The sequence below is a fragment of the Hemiscyllium ocellatum genome, chromosome 36 (genome assembly GCF_020745735.1).
Source record: "Hemiscyllium ocellatum isolate sHemOce1 chromosome 36, sHemOce1.pat.X.cur, whole genome shotgun sequence".
NCBI lineage: Eukaryota > Metazoa > Chordata > Chondrichthyes > Orectolobiformes > Hemiscylliidae > Hemiscyllium > Hemiscyllium ocellatum.
This window is the reverse complement of record NC_083436.1, coordinates 26,913,580-26,924,275: the sequence shown is the minus strand read 5'-3', so window position 1 is coordinate 26,924,275 and position 10,696 is coordinate 26,913,580.

The following is a 10,696-nucleotide window of genomic DNA, read 5'->3' as shown; positions in this document are numbered from 1 at the left end:
TGTTGATTTCTACCCTGAAATGCTGATATGACAAAGCATGATAAAAATAAATCAGGATGAACAAACCAACCCTGATCTCTGCATCAGATCTGGCAACATCAAAGGCACACCAAGGACAATCCATGCAGCAAAATCCATGTGAAAATCTGAGGACTGATGCCAAAATTTGGAGAACTGTCCCACAGACTAGTCGAGCAACAGCCTGACATATTTGTGACCAAGAATTGGAACTTCCAGTCAGCGTTCTGTTTATGGCTACTCCATCCATTTCATCAGCCTCAGTTTCCAACTATAAGCCATTGTCCACCCCTTTATAAAAAAATTTCGTGTTTAATGCTCGGGAAAAATTCCAATCTCAAGGACCTCTCTAAATCTTCTAACTAAATGAGGGACACAAACTTTTCTTTCAAAATCCCGGGAATTAACTTGTGCAAATTCTACAAGAAATGTGCTGGCATTGCATGTGGATATTTCTATCCTGTAACAATACAAATTGAAGAAAGCCTTTATTTTAAAAAGCTTGACTTCAAAGTGACAATTTGCCCATTCTAATTCTTCGATTTCATCTGTGAAATCAAATCCTAGACAAACCTCCAATTCATTAAAACCAGTCCCTGAGCAAGTTTCCCAAGTTGTTCCAGCTCCAGGTGAGATGAGATTAGATTAGGTTAGATGATTTACAGTGTGCAAACAGGCCCTTCGGCCCAACAAGTCCACACTGACCTGCCGAAGAACCACCCAGACCCATTCCTCTACATTTACCCTTTCACCTAACATTACGGGCAATTTAGCATGGCCAATTCACCTAACCTGCACACCTTTGGACTGTGGGAGGAAACCGGAGCATCCGGAGGATGCCCATGCAGACACAGAGAGAATGTGCAAACTCCACACAGGCAGTTGCCTGAGGCAGGAATTGAACCCGGGTCTCTGGCACTGTGAGGCAGCAAATCATTTGTGTGCTCCACTGAGATATCACAAACCATTAAGTTCCCTGGTGAGGATTGATGAACTGGCTCCTCTTGATTATTTACCTGGCCTCAGTTGGTCACATGAATTAATTTTAAAAGGATCCTTTCCCTTGTGGATATCTTTTGTTCATATCGAAATGCACTTATCATTTAAGAGGAAGCAATTGAACAAAGCTTTCTTGAATTAATGAAAACAATGAATTTACTCATTACTAAACATGAGAAGAAATAATATTGTAAAGCACATACACACAGATAGCAATAAAAGGCCAATCTAAAATAGATAAAAGTTAAAAGATAACAGTTTTTAAATTGTTCACGAAGAGAGAACAGTTGAACATTTCAATCTTGTAGTGGATGATTTAAGCAGCTATTTTAACAGCAGGACATCAGGTTATCAACACACACATATAAGTCTTTTCACTCCCATCCCTGTATATTCTTGAAAAGAGGAGCACAAATATGTCTCTTGTCCAGACTGCTGTCTATTTTCTTTACCATTATGCTCACAGTTTGAGATATTTCTAATGGATTAAAGCTTCAGTTTGTAGTGCTTTTCCTCCCTTTGAACCTTCTTAAGCACCTTGTCAGGTATAACATTCCAAAGTCTCTCTCTCTCGCTCTCTCTCTCTCTCTCCAGGTATGTAAACTTAAAAATCCCCAACATTTGCATGGCCTTTGCAGTTGCACAGTTTAGAGGGAACATTATCTAACAAAGAACAAAGAAAATTTACAGCCCAGGAACAAGCCCTTCAGCCTTTCAAGCCTGAGCCATATCTCTGACACTGCGCATCTATTTTACTTAGGCAAACATAGCATACAGAATTTATGTATTTATGTACAGTATTTATGTACATCAGGAATCATGCCTGCAATTTGTTTGATATTATTACTACTGTTTTTAATGTTAAAATGAAGCAAATTGTGTCGAACTTTTAGAATTCCCTCGTTCAAGCCGTCCTGAGAACACCACCATCACGATGATAAGGGTGGTTCGCTACAAAACTAAAGGCTGGGTAATAAATATGGATATGTAATATGTAGTGATATGTAATGCATATGCCACTTTATTTCCTTCTCATCTTTAACTCTCACTGGCATTCTCAGAAATGTTAATCAGGAGGCAATGTGAAAATTGCAATATAAATTGCACTGGCTTGTGTTTGATTTCTTAGCTCATTGTGGAAAAATGTTCTGAGAAATACTATACTTTGAATATTTTGTCTCCCTCCACCACCCCCACACTACAAATCCCACCCCTCCCTCCCCATCGCCATTTTGTGTAAACAAAGCCATGAGATACAAAATTCAGTCTGTTACACCATTTCCAGTTGTACCATGAAAGCCTTCCCAGCATCCCCAGGATAGGTGACATCACTATGTGTACAGCCCATGTAGCATTATTTGATAATGTGGAGACACACAGACCAAGCACATACAATTAAAAATACAAGAAGAACAAGTCACAGGAATAGCTCCACCATTTAATATGATCATGGCTAATCTTGGTGAATTGCTTAACCAACCACATGTTTTTGCATTAGAAAGTTTCCAACTGGACTCTGGAGGATTTTGGAAGCATTTATCCACGTGATGGTGCATTCTCACAGAGATGGCGGAGAATTGCGTCATACATAGGCTATTACTATTTGGGGGGAAATATTACCGGTGTTCTTGTTGCACCGTACATTTGGAGCATGGAGCAGACTGAATGTCCCCACTCACTGCTGGGATTGATCATTAAGGGGCTCCAGGGAACCATGGCATTAATTACCATTCCGTACCATTAATACCTCCAGTCCTGCATCCAAAAGGCTGGGTGTCTCCAGGTCCTCTGGTGCATGGCTTACAAGAATTTCCACAGCAGAAACCCTTATGAGCAGCTTCCCTTTAAAGGGCAGCCTCGCTGTGGGAACGGGTGTGCTGCCTGAAGCGTCTGGTCCACAGTTACATTGCCTGGGGCCTCCTAATAAATGCAAAGTTCATCAGTAGCACTGAGATGGGGACAGCATTGCCAGGGGTGCTAAAGGCATTCAGATAATGTAGAGGGCGATTTGTATGCCTTTGACCTGAATAGGATGGGTACAGCCCAAATCATTTGCCACTGCAACTTTTGTCACATAATGAGCAAATTTCCCATGTACAAGAGTACCTATTCTGCTTTTCTACGTTGGACAGTTAAAAGACGTTGGTTTCATATTTGACCAATATGTAACAGGATGTGGTTGCAAACAAACAGTATTGTGAAAGCTGCATGTTACATACATATTAAAGCTCTACCAATGGCCATTAGCTTAATGTCCCTAAGTGGTGGGATGGCAAGCAGGGGACTGTAAAATTAAGCACCTGTGGCACTGGTATCCGTTGCCTATCACGATGAATATGGAGACAATTTTAGAATCGTAATTCCCAGCTGCGACCTTGAAAAATCTGATGAACTTTGGGTTAATTTTCACATCATAAAGACCTAATGTCAGGTGGTTCTAATACTCCATTTACAGCTAAGTACAGCTTTCTTCAACATCTTGCTGTGAATGTTGCTGTCCCTTCAGGACAAACAGCATGGAGATTGCATCCAATCTGTTATCATTAATGGGATCTGAAATCCTCCACTGCTACGCCTGTACCAGACCATCTGTCTGGGAATTATAACTATTTGATACAAATAGAATGATTTGAAAAAACTTGCTGACAATTATTTAGCAAAATACGTCAAATTCTAAATTGTAGTTTCTCTGATTGTGGTCAATGATGTCGCAATTTTTCTTGAATGCTGTACTGTAGTTGTTCATTTCAGTGTGAGGGATAATGTTAAAATGGGGCAGGTCAGTTAAATGGACTTGATGACTTAAATGCCTTTTTGCAACATATAACATGGTGACTATTTTAATCATACTAACCTATTAGAAAATATTACAACATTTATATCAAGTAATTAGGCGGAATATTGTGGCCTTCTCATTGAAGTAGTTAGTTTGTATTTTTATTCGTTCACAAGATATGACATTCTGAGAAAGGTCAAGTTGATGGCCCAATTCTAGTGGTGATTAATTTACCATTTGAACCACTGAGTCAGTGTAATGTGTGCACCAAATGCTGTTATTTTCACATTCTTTCGCAGGATGTGGGCATCAAAGGCTAAGTCTGTATTAGTTTCCATCCCTAATTGTCCTACAGAAGATGATGGTCAGCTGCTCTCTTCAACTGCTGCAGTCCTCATGCTGTGGAGATGCTGGTGTTGGACTGGGTTGGACAAGATCAAAAATCACATGACATCAGCTTATAGTCCAACAGGTTTACTTGAAAATGCTAGTTTTTAGAGTACTGCTCCTTCATCGGGTGCTAGTGAGATGGGAGGACCTAAGACATAGAATTTATAAGGAAAAGATCAAAGGGTTATTCACATACAACGTGTGCAAATTCAGTGCATTGGTAATGGAGGGAGAGAAAGTTTAAATTGGACGATGATATTCCAATCAAGGAAATGTGCCAATCAATGTGATGCCTTGCCTGGCTGGCACTGAGCTTTTTCACTGTTGTTGGGTCTGAATTCATCCATCAGGCTATTGGAGGGTAGTCCATCACATTGCTAATTTATTCCTTGTTGATGATGGACAGGCTTTCTGAATTCAGGAAGTACGTTGGTCACCCAAGAATTCCTAGCCTTTGACCAGGTGTTGTAGCCAGAATTTCTTTTAGGACTAGTCCATTTCAGCTTCTTGTCAATGGTAATCTCAGGATGCTCGTCGTGGGGATTCAGTGCTGGTAATATCTTTGAATGTCAACTGTGGAAACAGGCTATTCAGTCTATCAAGTCCACACTGACCCTCCAAAGAGCATTACACCCAGACCCATCATCTTACCCTATCCCCGTAACCCACCTAGCCTGCACAACCCTGAACACTACAGGTAATTTAGCATGGCCGATCCACCTACCCTGCACACCTATGGACTGTGGGAGAAAACCAGAGCATCTGACAGAAACCCACACAGACATGGGGAGAGTGTGCAAACTCCAAGCTGACAGTCATCTGAGGCTGGAATCAAACCCGGGTCCCTGACACTGTGAGACAGCAGTGCTAACCACTGGGCCACTGGGCCACCCTCATTCTGCATTAATTCACGTAAATAATCATCAGAATTAAATATCTCTGATTTCTCAAAGAAAGTATCACTTATTCACATCCCTGGAGAATGTCCTTGAACTTTTCCAGAGAAAAATGCTGGGAAATCACAGAGAATCAACAAACACAACTAGAAACGATCTCTGAAGTTACAGTGGGAATCAGCAATTCAGGTTCACCTTGTTTTCATATCGATAGTCAAGAGGAAAGTCAAAACAGGTGCAAATTTTATGACACAAGTTTGAAGTGTGACAAAGATTTAACAAGCAGCTAAGAGAGCACCTGAAAAACAGTTTGATCTTAAACAATAAGTGATCACAACAGGAAACCTGCCTTTCTTGCAAGTACATTCATTAACCGTTGCTGCCTTGATCCAATTCAAAGTCCAATACAGATAAATTCTCAGATTGATGTCCCTGTTCATTTTAGAGCTATATATGTTAGCTCCAATTTTATGTGATTAGTTTGCTTACACAAAAGTAATCTATATATGAAAGAGTTGAACACGTGTTTAAAATTTCTATGAAATCATCCTCCATATTAAGGTGTCAGGATAATTGGTCATTTTTGATGGTGATGAGTTTCAACTTCTTTTCCTGAAACAGTTTGTCACCTTTACTGCTGGAATATAGAATTGAAATGTTTACACATTTGTGTTGCGGAGTCTGCTTTATCAGGTATTCATTGGTACACTCCTGAGCATTAGCTTCCAGTCACGACAGCAGCTTTCTGTCATCACTCTCTGCCTCTTACAGCTGGGCCAATTTTGAATCCATTTTATCAACTTACCCTGTATCCCAAGTGCAGTTGCCTTCTTGATAAGTGTCCCATGTGGGACCTTGTCAAAGGCTTTAGTGAAATCGAAATAAACTACAGCAACTGTTCACCTCCTCAAAAAATTCAATCAAGTTTGATAGGCATGACCTCCCTCTGACAAAGCCATGATGACCCTCCCAGATCAAACTTTACTTCTCCAAGTGAAGATAAGTGCTCTCCTCCAGAATTTTCTCCAAGTCTATATAATATCATCATAATTGGTGGTGCTTAAGGTATTTCTGTGGTAGAAGTTTATGATATATGACTTTTATTTAGGAACTTGATTCTAAAGTAGAGGTTTTTATTCGATTTTCAATTCTGTTAAGATAACCTGTAAGGGTTTTTTTTATCTGTAGGTCAGAATAACATTTCCAAGAATTAACGTGACTTAAGATAAAGATTAGAAAAATGATTAGAAAAACTACATGGTGAAACAAATACCAAGTTGAGCTTTTTATGTGTCAGAAAATAGAGGGGCAAGAGGCTAGTAAAAGATTGCATATCAGAAGAACAGATCCACATCAGAGGTTTAGTTTATTGGCAGTCTGAAGGCCATTAGAGCTGGAGAGAAATCTTAAGCTGTTTTAATTGCTTTTATTTTTTTTTCCTTAGATTTCAGAACAAATAGTTACTTAGTGAGTTAGCTTGAGTTTGTGTGTTATTTAACACTGTTTACTTAGTGTTTCAAATCAAAATGCTACACAGCCTAAAAAAACAAATGAAAGCGACGGTTCACACATCATTGACCTTAAAACTTCATGAGATCAGGAATCTATGTTGAAGACTCCCAAACTCTTACAGATTGTAAACCACCATACCCTCGCCTTTGGACAGATCTCCCAACTTTAACATAAGCCCTAATGTCAGTCAGGAGCACTTAGCAAATTTAACTGGGCTGGGTTTGTCATAGAGTGACAGAGTGATAGAATCATACAGCATGGAAACAGACCCTTCAGTCCAACAACTCCATGTCAAACATAATCCCAAACTAAACTAGTCCCACCTGCCTGTTCCAGGCCCATATCCCTCTAAACCTTTCTCATTCATGTACCTATTCAAATGTCTTTTAAGCTTCATAATTGTACCCACATCCACCACTTCCTCAGGAAGTCTATTCCACACACCAACCCACCCTCTGCATAAAAACATATGCCTCTCATGTCATTTTTTAAAATCTCTCTCCTCTCACCTTAAAAATATGCCCCGGTCTTGAAATCTCTTGTCCTTGGAAAAATGCACTTCCATTAACTCTATCTATACCTCTCATTATTTCATCAACTTCTATAGGTCACCTCTCAACTTCCTACATTCCAGTGTAAAAACTTTCAGCAAATCCAACCTTTCTTTACACTCAAACATTCCATACCCAGCAACAATCTGGTAAATCTCTTCTAAGCCCTTGCTAGCTTAATAATATCCTTCCTATAACTGGGTGACCAGAACTGGGCACAGTATTCCAGAAGAGGCCTCACCAATGTCCTGTACAACATTAACATGGCTTCCTAATTCCTATACTCAAAGGACTGAGCAATGAAGGCAAGTGTGCCAAATTCTTTTCTAATCACCCTGTCTACTTGTAACACAAACTTCAAAGAACTATGTACCTGACTCCCTCAGTCCCTCTGTTCTACAATACTACCCAAGGTCCTGCCATTAATTGTATAAGCCCTACCCCTGTTTGTTATACCAAAATGCAATACCTCTCATTTATTCAGATTGATCTCCAGCTGCCATTTTTCAACTCATTGATCCATTTGATCAAGATCCCTTTGTAATCTTGGAAGACCTTCATTCCTGAAGAAGGGCTTATGCCTGAAATGTCGATTCTCCTGCTCCTTTGATGCTGCCTGATCTGCTGCGCTTTTCCAGCAACACATTTTTAAGCTCTGATCTCCAGCATCTGCAGTCCTCACTTTCTCCTAAAACCTTCTTCATTAGTATATAAGTTAGCTCGCTGAACTTGAAGGTTTGGTTTCAGATGTTTCATCACAATACTCGGTAACATCATCAGTGAGGGTCTCTGATGAAGCGCTGGTGGTATGTCTCGCTTCTCTATTTATAGGTCTTGGTTTCTTAAGGTGGGTGATGTCATTTCTGTGTTTTTTAAGGGAAGGCAGATGGGATCTAAATCGATGTGTTTATTGATGGAGTTCTGGTTAGCATGCCACGCCTCTAAGAATTCTTATACGTATCTTTGTTTTGCTTGTCCTAGGACGTGTGTGTTACCCCAGTCAAAGTGGTGTCCTTCTTTGTCTGTGTGTATAGAAACTAGTGATAGTGGGTTGTGGCCAGTTGGTGTTCATTTTTCCTGGTGGCAAGTTTCCCCGATGTAGTTTTTTTTACAGTTATTGCAAGATATTTTATAAATTACATTAGTTTTGCTGCTGATATCTTTTGGATCCTTTAGGTTCATTAGTTACTTTTTAAGTGTGTTGGTATGTTTGTGGGCTACCATGATGCCAAGGGGTCTGAGTAATCTGGAAGTCATTTCTGATATGTCTTTGATGTAAGATATAGCTATAGTGGCTGTAGTTTTTGGTTGCATTGTGTCTGCTTGTTTGGGTTTGTTTCTGAGGAATCAATGGATTGTGTTTATTACGTACCCGTTTTTCTCGAAAACGGTATATAGATATGTTCTCTGCTTTTTGTAGCCCTTGGGTGCTGCACTGTGATGTAGCTCATTAAAATAACGTCTTGATGCAGTTCTGTTCCTCCTTCATTGTCTACTATGCCACCAATTTAGTTGTCATCACCACACTTACTAACCATGTCTTCTATATTCTCATCTAGATCATTTATATAAAGGAAAAACAAAAGTGGACCCAGAACACCAGTGATGACAGGCCTCCAGTTGAAAAAGCAACCCTCCACCATTACTCTCTGTCATGGTCAATGCTGAGAAGTCAATCCGGTTTCAATCCTTTGTTTAGGGTTCTGTAGCCATTTGGTTTGAAAGGCTAAGCAGACAGCATTAAATAGCAGAGTTGAACCTTAGCAGGCCAAGTCCAAGATAGAAATGGTTTATTAACATGCATGTGGGGTGCAGCTCAAAGGCTGTCTACTGAGTTACAAATAGTTACGACTTTTATACATTAAATACAGTTACACACCACATTCGAAGCAACCAATCTACCTATCACTAAGCTTGATACATGTCACATGTTCTAAATGTGAGACATATCTCATGTTCTACCTGCTAATTAAAAGTTTAAACTATTCAAGAGCCCAAAGCTTTAAAGATACAATCTGAGAACAGTTCAGTGGAGAAAAACATTTAAATTTAACTTTATGCTCCATAAAAACTATAGAAAATTATTTTCCTAAGAGTATTACACTGGAATTTCACTTTCTCATTAGCTATCGTTACAGGTAAATGGATGTAGTGTACTGGTTGATTAGAAAGTTCAAGCCTGACTCCTGACTTCCGAAATTTGACCTGAGTGTCATGACCTGAAACTATGTGAAAACTCCCACTGTCTTTGGGAGTCCTATGTAGCTAATTGCAACTTATCTCAAACAATTAAAGACTCAGTGTCTCTTTTTCTTTCATAACTAGTCAGTTTACCTAAAAGGAAAGGATTATTCTTCATCCTTTTCCTGCTCTTGGAAATCTGTCCTGGATGTGTACACAGATCTCTTGGTAATTTTCCACAATAGGGGGTTTCTGCTTTAACTTTTTACATCCTTGCTATTCCTTAAAATACTTTTATTTTATTTTGTTGTGCTTCATCCTTCTGATATATACAAAGAGCAGCTATGAATTGGGAAATGGAAGGAAGAGAGAAATGCAAAGGTACAATCACTGCTGTGTATTGAGTAAATTGTTGGGTCTGCAGGCTGAAAAATTTTCTAATTTTGATGGACTGGATCTGTTAATTTTTTAAAAAAGGTGACTTGATTGATACATTGGTTTTAACTTTCCAAACTTGCTTGGATTTGGGGAAGGTCCCATTGGATTGGAAATTAACAATTAGTTTAATTATCCTTCATTTTATAAGGGAGACAGAAAGCCAGAAACTAGAGTCCAGTTAGCAAACATTTGTAATAGGAAAACTGTCAGACGCCATTGTAAAGAACTTATTGCAGAGAATTTAGTTAAGTTCGAAATAATCAGGAAAAGTCAACATGGTTTTGAAAAGAGGAGATCCTGTTAAGATGACCTACTGGAGCTCTTTGAGGGAATAAGGTGCAACGGATACAGGAACACTAATTAATATAATGTACTTACATTTCCAGAAGGCATTTGATAAAATGCCACATTAAAGATGATGGCTTAGAGGGTGGTATTTACATGGAAAGAAGATTGGCTGGCCAACAGGAAAAAGAGAGTAGGCATAAAATGATCTTTTTCAGGTTGGCAAGATCTAATCAGAGGCGTGTCATAGGAATCAATGCTTGATGCTCAATGTTTTACAATTTATACAAATAGATGAGAGAACTGAGGTTCTGATGACATAAAGATTGGGAGAAAAATAAGCTGTGAACAGACCTTAAAGAAGGTTCACAAACACATGGACGGATTGAGTGAGCAGAAGTGTAGAGAACTGAATATAATATGGGAAAATATGAAATTAGCCATTTTGGTAATAAGTTTAAAAAGGAATCTAAGTGGGGAGAGATTGATCTCTGAAATGCAGAGCGATCTGGGTGTCCTTGAGTCCGAATTGCAAAATACATGCACAGCAAGTAATTTAGAAAGCTAATAGAGTCTTCCTCAAAGGACACTCATGAATCAGATGAGTCTTTATGACATTCAACAGTGGTTACATGGTCAAATTTAATTCC